This window comes from Sorex fumeus, unplaced genomic scaffold (assembly GCF_029834395.1).
Source record: "Sorex fumeus unplaced genomic scaffold, SorFum_2.1 ptg000086l, whole genome shotgun sequence".
Lineage (NCBI taxonomy): Eukaryota > Metazoa > Chordata > Mammalia > Eulipotyphla > Soricidae > Sorex > Sorex fumeus.
The window spans coordinates 10067503-10083160 of record NW_026606143.1 but is presented as its reverse complement, the minus strand read 5'-3'; positions in this window follow the sequence as shown (position 1 = coordinate 10083160).

Sequence of the window (15658 nt, the reverse complement as noted above, 5' to 3'; positions counted from 1 at the left end):
GAAAGTGACTGATCAGGCCAGTTTACTAAAAATCCCATTAGGACTGTTACTGTGAAATATACTCAACTTGGATCTTCTGATGTTGTAGCTACCAGCAAATAAAAATGGGGCCAAGCGAGGTAAAAATGTGGCTTGCTGATGTCATGAAGGGTTAAAAGAAAGAAAATTCTGGGCCACAGGCAGCAGTGTGAATAAATGTGGCTTAATTTAAGTTTATAGATTTTTTTTTAAATCCTTGCTTTTGGTCTTTAGAAGTCTTTGCATTCATATCAGTTAAAAATAATTTAGACAGAAAATAAATGGTGGAGCAAACTCAAATTATTACGTGCACTTTAAACAACCTGTGTTTTCTGCTGCAGACAGCGTATATGAATAGTAAGATTAATAATGATCAGAATAATTTGTCAACTGACAGTCTTTTCCCTCAGATCTTTCAAGCTCTTGATTCTTAGCCCTGATATAGAACTTAGCCAATGACACATCTTACAGGAGGATGTTAATGCTAACAGGTATTTGCTCCCTCTTGAGGGTGGAAGAAAAGCCCCAAGTTCTACTCTCTGCCTTCAGTAGTTTTGTGAACTTAGGCAGACCACTTGACATCTCTGGCTAGATAAAGGATGGAAGGGCCTCTGAGGGGAATCAGTGATGTCCTAATGCGCAAAGTCAAAATCAATTAGAGCATTGTTACCTAGAAAGAATCTGTTTCCTCTTATTTTAAAGATTAAACTTCTGGAAAAATAGACACACAAAATAACTTTTACAAAGCAATTACTGAACAAGAAAGGGGATGGGAGTTAGATGAAGACTAAAATTTTTTTTAATGAGTGGGAAGGTTTCCTATTTAGCTTCTAAGGACAGACACATAGGCACACATATAGTTATACTTTGGTCAGAAGGACATCCATTTTTCTCCCTCACTGTAAGGAGGTTTTTATACCTTTACAAAGGCACCAACAATAAAATATTAGTATTTGCTAATTCTAATGGTATAAAACTGTCCAAGGCTGGAGCAATAGCTTAGCGGGTAGGGTGTTTGCCTTGCACACGGCCGACATGGCTGATTGGAGTTCGATTCCTCTGCCCCTCTAGGAGAGCCCTGCGAGCTACCTAGAGTATCTCACCCGCACGGCAAATCCTGGCAAGCTCCCCGTGACGTATTCAATATGCCAAACACAGTAACAAGTCTCACAATGTTACTGGGCCCGCTTGAGCAAATCAATGAACAACGGGAGGACAGTGACAGTGACAGTGAAAACTGTCCAGATTAATGTGTAAGACTGACTCATGTGAAACTGTGATTTTTGTGGGCCAAAAATGGCTAAATGTAAGAAATATCATGTGGTTCAAACTGGTATTATAGATTTATGCATATATGTATAAGGCATAGGCAATATATTTTAATATGCATTAAAAATAAGAATAATGGTGACATAACAGTGATTCTTCTGTGTTCTTACTTCTCTAGCAAATTTTTTTTTCACTGAAACCTTTGTACACCCTTCAGATTCCTGTCCTAAAACTCTGATTAGGCAAAACTGTCACAGACAATGCTCTGGCATCCCAGAATATATTTCTAAACATAAGGATAGGCTCTGATTTAGTCCTATAAGAATATAACCAGAGGTTGACACATGGCAAGGTCACTGAAACACAAGAAAGACTGCTTATTCCCAGCAAAGGTGAAGGAAGGGTTCCTTGTGTCCTTGGGGAGAAAAATCCCAGTGGAAATAGGCCCAGCAATACCTCTGCACAGCTGCACTCTGAAGTTGGAGATGCTCAGATTGCCAAGACATTTTTACTTAAAAAAATGAAAAAATGCAAGCATTATTACCAATAGTGATTTCAGAGGCAGCTAATGTGATAGAATGCTCCAGAATATTTTCAAAAGCAAAAGATGGGTCTGGTAGCCACAGAGAAATTTCCATGAATAAATTGAATGGGTTCCAAAATGAGTAATAAAATGATAATTCCAGATAAGGACAACAAATTTACCACTGGTTGTAATTTTTCTCTCCCTTGTTTTAATGTAAATAGTTCTGTCTTTATTTGTTATTTCTTCCACATCTATTAAACACAGAGTCAGAAATATAGTACAGGGGTGGTGCTTGCCTTGAATGCCACCAACTGCATTTCAATCCTATGGTCCCACGAGAATCATCAGGAATGAACTTTGAGCACAGAACTAATCCCTGAGCACTGCTGGGTGTGGTTCAACACCCCCATCCCCACCCCCGCTACCAAATAACTAGATAAACAACCAACGAAACCAGAGCAATATTCCCTAAAATATATTTCTCAATAGCAATAGCTAAATTTTCATTGTAAAATCAATAAACTATGGGGGAAATATAGGAAAGTATAAAAGACGGAAATAAAAATCACCTGTAATGTCATAATTCAAAAGGTATGATTGCAAAAGCTCTTTTTACATGACACACACATACACACTTTAGAAACACTCAAGAAACAGATCATTTTTACTCCTCCTGTTTCCTTTCATTTCCCCCCCTCCCATTTAATAGTATTGACATGTCATGGACACCTTTACATATCAATCGATACAAAGCTATTTATACTCTTTAAGTGACTACATAGCATTCCCCTGTATGCTTTACTAATCAGCTATTCATACCCATGTAGATACCTTCCAGTTTTGCTTCTGTAAAGTTCACTGAGATAACCAATCTTATCATGCATGCCTTGTTTGATTATTTCTTAGGATTCATTTCTAGAGATGGAATCTATGAATAAAAAGAGAAGGCCTTTTTTAGGCACTGCCAAATTGCTCTCCTGGAAAGGTTGTACCCACTTCCAGTATCATTAGTGGCAAACACAAATGCCCATTTTCCTTCACATAGAATGATCAATGCATTTAATCTTTGCCAACCTGATAAATGAAAAATTATAATCTACAGATTCAGTATCACCAGAAATCAAAGAAATGCCAAATAAAACAGCTCCTCTGCTATACAAAGAGAGTTGACTAATATTTTTTCTTTTTTTAAGATTGCCTCATCCAAAGTGTCTTTTGCCCATTTTTCTTGGGCATTCTTCATGTAATTATTGATTGTAAGAGCACATTAGATATTAAGGGCATTCTTTCAACTGCTTTCCATGTAAACATTCATGTATACTTTTTCATTTGTCTCCTACTTTTTGTTTTCTAAAAGCTTTTCTGAAATTCAAGTACCATGATTTACAATACTGTACACCTTAGGGTTTCATGAATACAACATTCCAACAGCACGCTTCCCACCCATTTTATAAAATTTTTCTTTTTCTATATTTTTTTGCTGTGCCCTATGTCTTTTATGTTTATATATTGAAGCCCCTTAACATTCTCCTTAATTCCATCTTCAAGCTCACTCTAGAAATACAGTATATTCATCCGAGTTTTATTTTCTCAGTTGCACTGAGGCATTCTACAGTTGCTGCTCTTTTCTCTCCAAATCACGTTTCTTGTTACTTTCCAGAGGCTCTGGAGTGAAAGCATAAAGGATGTTGGTAACCAAAGCAGAGTTTATGACTATTAATAGTAACACTTGACATTTCTATTTACCGTGTGCGGTAGGATCACTAATTAACACCCCTTCCCACCTAAATAGTTGGCTGACTGGTACAGGTCCACAAGCCATAAGCTTTTGAGCTGAATCAGAGCATTCTGGGAAAGAGATGGGGTCAGCAGTGTCAAATGCTACCAAGGTGTTAAGTAATGAGGTCTGGTAAGTGTCCTTTGAATGCAGCAACAAATAAGTAGTTGCAAAGAGCAGTTACAATTGAGTGGTTGAGACAGAAGCCAGACCAAGTGGGTTGAGGAGTTCACAAGTGTTCACAGCAACTAAAATATGTGAAAGCAAAGATTAATTAAAACATAGAATGTTTAGACTGTATATTGATGAGCATAATTTTTCATATCAGTTGACAAAAGTCTACACTTCATACAGACCAAAGAAAGATGGGAACTGAACTAAGTATATAGTGTGGCAGGAAATGCATCAGTTGAAGAATCAGAAAGTGGAGTCAAGTGGTGCCAGGCAATCTTATGATTTGGGATAGGTTGTTAAGTCTCTCTGTCCCCTATATTCCTTCCCTGACAAATTAAGGGGTTGTGTTTAATCCCGACTTTTGCTTCTATTATTTTAATGTTCAAGAATCACTGTGAGCATTGATATTCCTCCAACTGATACTAATTTTTGAAGTCATTGAGTTTTGTTGAATCTGCCCAAACATCTTCAAGACCGCATCTACTGTGCAGATATGCAAGCTAAAAGCTTCCATTTGGTAACTACAAGTAAGATACTAACACACAGGAACTAGAATGTCTGCTAAGACCCTACGCATTCATGGTGTTGAGACAGAGCCCACTTCATGATGTATCTGGGAAAGAATCAGAAAGTTCTTTGAACTGGTCTGGACTTTAAGAAAACTGAAATAAATGATAAAGGGAGAGTTGATGTAGGGATCAGTTACAGATGAGACGTAAGCAGCAATGGAGGGGTGTGAGGGAGATTCTGCATAGGAGCATTTTTTTTCTGCCAAACCCCTCGTAAGTGTCAGGAACATTGGATGGACCATTGATCTTCCTCTTTGTCCTTTCTATGGCTAAGAAATTGACCTGTCGTTCTGTCTTTATGTTCCCTGATATCACTGCCTCCAAATTCAGCAAATCTTAAAGTATCGCTGCAGGTCTTTCTCACATCTGTTATGTATTATCTTTGAACATTCCTCCTCGCTTTATTGGCCTTACTATGGTTGTCTCCTGCATTTCCTTCTAGGCAGAATTAGTAGAGACACTGTCTGATCTCTCTCTCTCACTCTCTCTCTCTCTCACATACACACACACACACACACACACACACACACACACACACACACACTTTATTCAGTCAGAAAAAAGCAGCACCACAGTAAGATTAGGTAACAATGCATTGCCATGTGCTCCCTGTAGAGTGGCTTCCTTTTAATGGTCAGGGTTGAAAGTGGGCTGTTTTCTAGGGGACCCCTTATAGCTTCACATTGCTTGCTGCCCATTAAGCGAAACTGGAACAAGTCATTTGGGTGGTTGTGCCCACATCTGGCTGAAGTGCCCAGCTGTTGCTCTTTCCTCTTTTCAGTGTTCCATCCCTGTTATGTGGACTCATTAGGGCTGTGATCATTGCTGATGACATTAATGCACTGTTCTGCTTCTCCATCATATGTGCCGTCTGCACCCATCAGCCCTATGGGGTAAGTGGGAGATAATTGTTTCCCATCCGTAGTCCATTTTCTCAGGTACAGGATGTGAGATTCCAAAATAAACAGCCACTCTGAGTCATTGCAGAGAAGCTAGTGTGTATCTGAGGGCAGTCACCCCATCTACCTCCTGCATAGCCAGTGAAGCTGCTTTCTCTGTAATTCAAGTCGAAGGGCAATTTGCTTCATTAAGTGGTTCTGGGGGAAGGAGAAGTTCAGAAGGAGAGCAAAAAGAAAAAAGGAAAGAAGAAAGAAAAAGAGAAAGGAAGGAAGGAAGGAAAGGAGGGAGGGAGGGAGGAAGGGAGGGAGGACAGAAAAGAAGGAAGGAAAGGAGGAAGGAAGGAAGGAAGGAAGGAAGGAAGGAAGGAAGGAAGGAAGGAAGGAAGGAAGGAAGGGAGGGAGGGAGGGAGGGAGGAAGGAAAGGAGGGAGGGAGGGAGGGAGGGAGGAAGGAAGGAAGGAAGGAAGGAAGGAAGGAAGGAAGGAAGGAAGGAAGGAAGGCTTCAGAGCTTCTATAAACAAGCAGGGTTAGTCCAGAAAAGAGGAGGAGAGATGGAGAGTGAAATTGGTGATTCATCAGCAAGGGCGGACTAGCTAGTGGATAGGAATGAAAGATAAGACTGTGCAGTTTCAGTGGTAGAAAGCAAGGGCTCATGATCTCTGCTTCAGTGCTCAGGTTAGTTCAGTTCTATCACTGAGGACCACATGTTCCTGGCCAGAATTGAAAATACTGCATGCCCAGAGCACCACACAGGGCTCAGAAGGTGGATAAACAGAGGAAGCCATCTGGGGATATGGAAAAAAGGAACAGAAAGACCAAGAGAAACGTGGTTTTCCAGCATCTTTCCATATTACTAGATGACTGATAAGGACTTTTTAAAGTAAATTGAGCTCTGGAGTTCATTTTTAACTTCTTTTCCAGCATAGCATTCTCACGTTCATGTCCTCTCTCCTCAAAGAACATTCCTCACCCCCAATATCAATCATTCATTCAACAAATATTTCTTGAGCTACCGCTATTGTCCCAGGAGGTTTAGGCAACTCCAGAATGAAGCAAACCTAGATTTGTCATACTTGTAAACCTCTCCCAATCGAAGTTCCCACTACCAACAGTGGGTTGATGGACACAGTTTCCTCAAATGGTCATGAGAATTCAAGAAGATAGTATGGGACTCAGGTCAGAGGCCCTTTGGAAGGGAAAATGAGAACTGGGACGATGAGCACCCTCCTTCACACACCCCCAGTGGCCTCTTCTCTTCCTTTCAGGCTTGTGATTGATCAGCTCAATCTTGTTCCACCAGTGGAGCCTGCTGCTGGGTATCTGTTGGCTTAGATTTAATACCCCCTGTGCCCAACTGCTGGTTGCCTCTTTTGAGATCTGTCATAGGCATCCAGGGAAAAGGCTATTCTCCCATAGCCCCTTCTGGGCAGCTGAGTTTGTCTGGAGGGACTCCAGCTGCCTGTCTGCCAACCAGTGCCCTGCAGTAAGAAGGAGATTCCCTAACCCTAGGCCTGGTCCAATCACCGCCAGTCACACTAATTGATTCATGTGATTTTATTTTCTGTACTGATGGTTAGGGCCTCCAGCAGTGTTATGCAAATTTATGAACCTTATGCAAATGAGGGCATCCCTAGACTAATTGCACACAAAATGGAAGCATTGTGGGCACCTCCCCCATTCAATCGTGCCTGTGACTTCTTCTCAGTCCTCAAATTACTCCCCAACTCCCTCCTCAATTCTCAAATACCCAGAGAAGTAGCAGCCTGACCCAGCCTCCCTACCTGCAGGCTTCACAGACGACATTTGTTTGGGAAGGTTTCAGGGTCAGGGACAGCCACAGACCATTGACTGTCAGAGTTCCAGGACATGTCATACCCTGAGTTATACTGCTCCACACAAGATTTTATTTGAAATCTTTTTAATCCTAACCAAGTTCTTCTCCCAGTAGTTCCAGAAGAGGTTAGAAGTAGCCCTAGGCAGCTTGGGGCCTACCAGAGGCATGGAGAGCTAGTCTGGCCTGGCTCTTTGAGCAGGGCTGGCTGTGTGCCTCCCAGCTCCAGAGTCCCCAGTCTCTGACTCACTCTTGGTCCCAGCACTCCGTCAACTAATCCTTAGGAAAGGTATTGCTTAGAGCTAGCTTCCCCAAAAGCAAAAACTGAGACAGGAATTTAGAGGGAAGAGATATGTGAGTGTGTCTTTGGGGCAGGGGATTCAGGAGAATCCCATGAGGGAAGATAAATAGGGCGTGGGTAGAGTTAAACATAAGGAAGTTTGGCAAAATGTTTTGATTTAACCCTACCCCTAAGTAAACTATGAAGTTGCTTCCTTTGAAGTGAAGGGAGAGCTTTTATATGTTCCCCAGACCCCTACTTAAAGATAGACTTTGGTTGCAATAACAAACCCTCCTAAGATGCTAATGGGTCTGGTTGGTCCAGGTCTTCCATCAGAGCAGCTGGAGGATGGGTGAGCTCAGGTGCAGGCAAAAGTTATCTCATCAAGAGGAAATACCAAGCCCAAGGCTTCAGTTTCTCTTATTGCTTATTTGACCCAATTTAACATTATTATCTCTGTAAAATGAACATTGAAGTGGATGCCATTTCATGTGGAGTAAGAAACACGCAGGGCAGGCTGCCACAAACCTCCAAGGTTAGAACCTAGAGCTTTTTTTTAACTTCTTACTAGCTCTACAGTTCCTTCAGCCCCACAGTGAGGATGGGATTCTTTGTCCCAAGCCACAGATTGGCCAAGGTCATGATGTACAACTTCAGATTTCTTACATACCTAGGCTTTGCTCAAGAGCCCTTTTTCTGAGAATCTCCCTATTATTGGCCTCTTTTTCAAAAATTCTTCCTAGAAACATGGGGAGTTATTTATGAGCACAAAAAATGTAAGGACAAGAAGCAAAACCATAATTAAGAAGCAAACTCATGGCTGTCTTAACCCTTTATCCACCATCCTCTCACCTTCCTCTCCTTCTTCCTCTGCTTTTCCTTGCTTCTAGCCTCCAGCATCATCACCTATCTCTCACCCTGGAAATCTTTTCCTATCCCCAGTTCTTTCTACTTCCTCCCCTCCTTCCACCCCCTTTCCTATCTCCTCTCCCCTTCTTTTCCAATAGGGCTGACCCTTTATGCCACCTTCTCTCTCCTCTCCTCTATAGTCTCCCACCCTATCACTTCCTTCCCCTTTTCTCTTCTCATCTTCTAGTTCCCTTGCCTCCCTCCCTCTTCACCCTTCTCCTGTATGTTCCACACCTTGCTCACTAGCACCCCACAACATTCTTCCAGAAGAGTTAGTAATGCATCTCAGGGAATTCGCTCTCCCACTGCGGTGGAGGGTATGTGGGGGAGCAATCCTGGGCACCCCAAGTTCCAGGGAGCATACTTGGCACTTGACTGGGTGGCTAGGGTAGCCAGAAACCCCAGAGGACCAGGAGCCTGTACCCTGATCTGCCTCAGTGTGGCAGTCTAACTCTTGAAGGGTGCAGATGGAGCAGGGTGGAAGAGGAGGGGCCACAGACGATCAGTTTATCTTGATTCTGGGAACAGCCTGCCACCAGACAGCCAAAGCCAGAGAATGTTTAAGCAAGGAATGTGCTGCGGATCCACGTGGCTGTAAGAAGGAACAAGCGAAGTGTGCTGCCAGGTGCATAGCACATCTGGCTGCTACTCATAGCCCTTTGTATAGGCAGCAAAGCCTTGACTCCATCAGGGTCCTCTCCTCCCTGCTAGCTCAGGGTCCACCCCCTAACCGCAGTATTTCCCCTCCATTAGGCCTGACAGGAAACCCCTTCATTGCCTCTTCCCAGCTTCCCCTCCATGAATCCTAATTACCTCTGTTTTCCTTCTTAACTCCTTCTCTCCCTTGTGAAACTCTTTACCCTCTTCTGAATTTCGTTTCCTGTTTCCATGGTTAAAACTGATCTACTCAGACAAGCGCTTACATATCTAGCACTCTCCCTCTCCATCTCCTGCCCTTAATAACCATTTTCCCATGGATTGACTCAGGTTGCTTTTATACTGACACACTCTAAAAGGCAAAGCAATCATTAGCTACATTTTACAAATTAAGAAAATGAAACTTCAAAGAGATAGAGATCTGTGTATCCCTTCTGGCACACTACCTCTCAGAAGTGCCACAGAAGAATGTGCAGGTTGTGCACTGCACAAGACATTTGCTTGTCTTTCACTTGAAAAGACATGACCATACACAAGAATGTACCGGGCCAACTCATGAAAGAGAGAGTGAGAAGTCTTTTCTACTCCTCCAAAATGCCACAGGGTATACATGGACTTTTACACACATGTACATTTCTGCTTGCCATCTTGCATACTTGGGCTTTATTTCTCTTGCTCTTGGGTCTCTACTATTGGAACATAGCTTAGGGAGCCTATTGAGAGTGAGAGCAGTGGAACAGAGTGGACTTAGCCCAGCCAAGGTCTCAGACTCTTAGGAATTTAGCTCAATTCCACAAATCCTCTGTGTGGATATACAACAGATTCATAGTCACAGCTAGCGTAGATCAATAAGTCCATGCAACCAACCCAAAGACTCAAGATAATTGTTTTAAACCAACATATTTTGTGTGACTTGTTACGCATCTACGTCTGACAAATGCAGGTAGCACTGTAACATGTCCTCCCGTTGTTCATCAATTGGCTCAAGTGGGCACCAGTAACGTCTCTATTGTGAGACTTGTTGTTACTGTTTTTGGCATATCAAATATGCCACGGGTAGCTTGCCAGGCTCTGCCATGCAGGCAAATGCAGGTAGGAAGAAGAACTTTTCACTAGGAGGAACAGAAAGGTTGAAAACTCACTTTGAACAGTAGTACAACTGAGGGGTAACAAAGAGAATGAAGGTTCAGTGTGTGGCTTGCTGCTGCTTCTAGCCTACTGGTAGCCCTCAAGCATTCCTGTTTCATTCTTTTTTCTTTTTTTTGCTTTTTGGCTCACACCCGGCATTGCACAGGTGTTACTCCTGGCTCTGCACTTGGAATTACTGCTGGTGGTGTTCAGTAGACCATATGGAATGCTGGGAATTGAACCCGGATTGGCCACGTGCAAGGCAAATACCCTACCCACTGTGCTATCGCTTCAGCCCCCTCCTGTTTCATTCTTAAAGCACCTCTGAAAGTAGGGTAGGAAGATATTGTATCTCTATTTTCCAGATGAACAAACTGAGTATCAAACCACTTATATGTTTTGCTTGCAATGCATTGCAAGCAGAGCTAGTAATAGATGTAGTCAGATCTACAGCCAGGTTTGGGCCTCACACGTTTGGCAGTGTCTGGTGCTAGGGACAGAGTTTATGAAAATGTAGGTTATGAAGAAGAATGGAAGGTGAAAAGCTTTTTGCTAAACACACTTGGTGGAGAGAGAAGTTTGGATCCCTTGGTACATCAGGATGAGAGCATAGACTCTTCCCGAAAGAGTAAACCAGACCTTCAGCGTCCCTGGGATGTATTCCGACAGTATTCATGTTTCCAGGTCTACTGAGGGGCTAGAGTATACCCCAGATCTACTGAGAAGTATTCTCCATGCAGAAAAACTGATCAAGAAAAGTAATCATAATGGTTGGATTTGACATTGCCTGGTGAGGCTCAGGACAGGTCCCCCAGCCCCCACGCCCAGTCAAAATCTGTGAAAGCGGCATGTTGATGCATTCGAATTGAAGTTACTTGAGAAACAGCAGGTGCAAGAATGACACTATAGGCCCCTTCATCTCCCTGAAAGCAGAAAATCAATTTCCCCCGTGCAAGACACCCTCTCTGCATCAGGACACAGAGAGAGAGAGCCTTATCGCCACAGACAAGGAAGCCAGGGCCTGTTTAGCCTGTGTAAATCAATCCTGCCAAATTAGTGTTCAAATCTCAAGTTCCTTTGTCCTGTCAGTTCCTCACCAATTTCTTTCCTTGTCTAAAAAAAAAAGTTCATACTCTGCCTACTTTTAAAATTGCACAGGTTCCAGACTCCCAAGGCCGCTATTTTTATAAAATTAAAATTTTTTCCCCTTTGTGTTGATTTCACGATCAGATCAGCCAAACAGAACTAAAAACGACTGGAGAAATTGTCCACCCCCTGGCATTGTATTCGCAAAAGCACATCTCTAGCATTGTGATGTCTCCCCACTTTAGAAGAGAGGAAACAGAGCTCTACTGAAATGAAGTCAACCACTTGGTAACTTTAGAGAGCCAGGAATCAAGCATAGATCTGGCTCCAGAATCTGGATCCTCAGTCACGACAGTAACAGCCTCCCTTTACTCAGTGTTTTGCTCTTCAGCATGCCTAGAGCGGTTAAAAGAAGTGAAAAGAGAAACCCTGGAAACACTTTCTCATGTCAGCAATTAGGACTGTCTCAAAACAGTTCTTGTGTCTCTAGTTCTGTCCGGTGATTCATTCCAGCCACCAGAAATCTATTTCCTAAGAGTAAGGGGAAGGGGGGGGATGTACACTTATTCTCTTTGGAAGCCTTGGCCTGGGAACTGACACACACCACTGCATCTTTTTATTTATTTTTTAAATTCCCAAGATTTGATTACATTTAATATATGAACACCAATCCCACCGCTATTACACCTTCCCACCACTGTATTTCCTTCCTGAACCCCAAACCCTATCCCCCAAGCAGAACTGAAATAATTTATTTTGTATTGCTTGTTATGAATAATCCACTAAAAATGAGACAAAAAAGGTTTCTTAGAGGAAAGTGCATGAAAATTGTTGGATTTCACCCAGGAGGCATTAAGCCCTTCTATAAGAGACTAGTAACATATTCTCAAAAGTTAAGCCTTGTGTGAATATATATATATATATATATATATATCTGTATAAATATATTTTCCTCTAAGATTGGTTGCCTTCTACTTTAAACTTTCTACTTCTACAATCAAATACCACTGTGTCTTACTTGGTCCTCATTAGCCTTTCTGTTTTTGCAGGTGGCAGCTAAAGGGGAGATGATTTTTTGTCTCACTCAAATAGAATTCTAACATGACAATTATTTTAGAATGGTTATTTCCCCCCTTCCTTGCTTTTTTTTATCCTCTTTTTTATTATTTTTAGTGAAACACCATGAGGTACAGTTGTAGATTTATAATTTTTTGTGCTTGGGTTTCAATTATACAATGATCAAATACCCATCCCTCCATCAGTGCCCATTTTCCACCACCATAGATAGTATCCCTCCCACCCCCATCCTTCCCATCTCACCCTGCCTCTGTGGCAGGACAATCCCGTGTTCTCTCTCTCCTTTTGGGTGTTGTGGTCTGCAAAAGAGGCTTTGAGTGGCAAACATGTTCAGTCCATAGTCTACTTTCAACATGCATCTCCCCTCCTGGGAGGATCCTCCAAACACCCTTTATTTGGTGCTCCCTTCTCTATCTGAGCTGCCCTTTCCCCTAGAATGCCCGGCTGGCCTCTAAGCTATGGAGTAATCCTCCTGGTGTTGATCTCAGCTATTCTTGGGTATTAATCTCATATTTTATTACTTTATATTCCCCAGATGAATGCAATCTTTCTATGTCTATCCCTCTCTTTCTGACTCACTTCGCTTAGCATGATACTTTCCATGTTGTACCACTTGTATGTAAATTTCATGCCTTCATCTTTTCTAATAGCTACATAGTACTCCATTGTGTAGATGTACCAAAGTTTCTTTAACCAGTCATCTGTTCTTGGGCATTCAGGTTTCTTCCAGTTTCTGGCTATTGTAAAGAGTGCTGCAATGAACAAACAAGTGCAAATATCACTTCGAGTATACATTTTTGCCTCTCTGGGATATATTCCCAGGAGTGGTATTGCTGGGTCAAATGGGAGCTCAATTTCTAATTTTTTGAGAATCGTCCATACTGTTTTCCAGAGAGGCTGAACCAGTCGACATTCCCACCAACAGTGAAAGAGTGTCCCTTTCTCGACACATCCGCGCCAGCATCGGTTGCTTTTGTTCTTTTAGATGTGGGCCAGTCTCTGAGGTGTGAGATGGTATCTCATTGTGGTTTTGATCTGCATCTCCCTGATGATTAATGATGTAGAGCATTTTCTCATGTGCTTTTTTGCCATTTGGATTTCTTCTTTGGGAAAGTTTCTGTTCATTTCATTGCCCCATTTTTGGATGGGGTTGGATGTTTTCTTCTTGTGGAGTTCAACCAGTATTTTGTATATCCGTGATATCAACTCCTTTTCAGATGTGTGTTCGGCGAATATCCTTTCCCATTCTGTAGACTGTCTTTGTATTTTGGTCACTGTTTCTTTTGAGGTGCAGAAGCTTCTTAGTTTAAGATAGTCCCATTTATCTATCTCTGTTTTCACTTGCTCGGCCAGTGGCGTGGCATCTTTGAAGATACCATTAGCTTCAATGTCATGGAGGGTTTTGCCAACTTTGTCCTCAATGTACCTTTTGTGATGACTGGGGTGGGGAGGGCAAAGTCATACATCTGGTTGCACACATCTTCTTGTTGGTGGTCACACATTTTAGCTGTGGTGCCTGCACACTCCAGGCTGCACTCAGTGGAGATGGCACTTTCTGTTGGATTGCCAGGGACTGACAACACGCATGAGGGAGACATCAGGAATGGAACCCCCTATCACGATTGTAAAGTGGGTACTTTTGCCACTGAATCATCCCTGAGTTATTTAAGCTCATTATTTGTCTGTTTGTTAATTTGTTTGTTTGGGGGCCACAACCCAGATGTATTCCTAGCTCTGCACTCAGGAATCACACCCGGTAGGGCTCAGGGGACCATACAAGGAGTGGCCAATCCAACCAAGTGAGCCAAAGACAAACCAAGTGCCCTTCCTATTGTACTATCGCCAGGACTTCTAGATTAGTTATTTTTAAGAACCAGCAAAGACAGGCCAAACTGAAAATAGCGAGTCCTCAGTTCACATTGAGGATAGACTCTTGAAGGAAATATGGGTATGACAAAAACAGGTTTTCTCTCTATTTTCATTCAACAGGTAAGGTTTTTATTTATTTAATTTTTTTGGCTTTCCCGTCACACCCAGAGATGCTTGGGTGTTACTCCTAGGTCTGCACTCAGGAATTACTCCAAATGGTGCTTGGGGGATATGGCATATGGCATATGGGATACTGGAAATCCAACCCAGGTCGTACCTGGGTTGGCTACATGCAGGGCAATTACACTACTGCTGTACTATTTCTCCAGTGCTGGGGACTTTTTCTGCCATCATCAGACAACAAAATGATCTTATAAGAAAATGATGTTTAAGGAAACTAACAGTATTGAGCAATGCGCTGTAGAACTTCCACTTTTAGGAAACATTTACAATTAAATAAGAGAAATTTCCATTTGTAAGGATGTCTTTCTCTCTGTAGCAGGAAGAGGAGGATGATCAAATATCTAGGAGTTCTCAGAATGGAGAAGGTACTAAACTAAATCTCTGGAACAATATCCCCTGTTTATGGTGCTTGAAGCTTTCCCAGACATCCTGACATCCTATTATATCTTAATGCCCACCCCAAACCCCAACACATACAAGAAAAAACATCTCTGTCTTTAACTGGAGATGGTATTTAAGGTGTTGATTTATCTTTATCACACTTTTGGAAATTCTTAGTATCTCCTATACATATAGGAGGTATACATGTTTTTCTCCTATTCATCTGACTCATATAGGGAAGGGGGACTCAGATAAGAATCTACACCAGAAAGAGTAGAGGAAAAATTCTTTTTATTCCTCTGTACTCTGTAACCTAACACTATAAATGTTCTTTGAACCATCAGCCCCAATACTAGAATAACTGGGAATAGTTATAGTGGCATGAGCGGCTTGGCTGTAAAGGAGAAAAGTACATCACCACATATTGCAAGTGATCTGCCACAAATGGCCCAAGAACTGACACCTTTTGTGTTTTTTGGGGGGGCCACACCCAGCCATGCTCAGGGCTTTTTCCTGGCTTTGTGCTCAGGGATCACTCCTGACAGGGCTCAGGAAAATATATGGGATGCCAGGAATTGAACCTGAGTTAGCCTTGTGTAAGAGAAATGCCCTAACTGCTCTACTAACTCTCTGGTTAGACACATTTTTGTGCAATTTTTTAATTGAATCACCATAAATTATAAAGCTAGAATGTTATTTGTGATTGAGTTTCAGACATACAATGTTCCAACATTAACCCCTTCAAAAGTGTCCACTTTCCTGTTCCCAGTTTCCCCCCTACCCGTGGCCTGCATCTATGCCTAAGGTCACTATTATACTGGCCCAAGATCTTACTTCTCACAGCTGCTTGCAAGACAAGTTGCTTGCCTTACTTGCTATACTATCTCTCCAGTCCCAAGAGAGTTCTTTTCTTCAGGGGATACAGGTGACTGATAGCTGAAGAAACCATAGTGGGGGCTTGAGGGTTGGAGGCCCATCTTCCAGCTGCTATTAAGTAGTGCGGCTCTGGGTGGCTTTCAGAGAAGA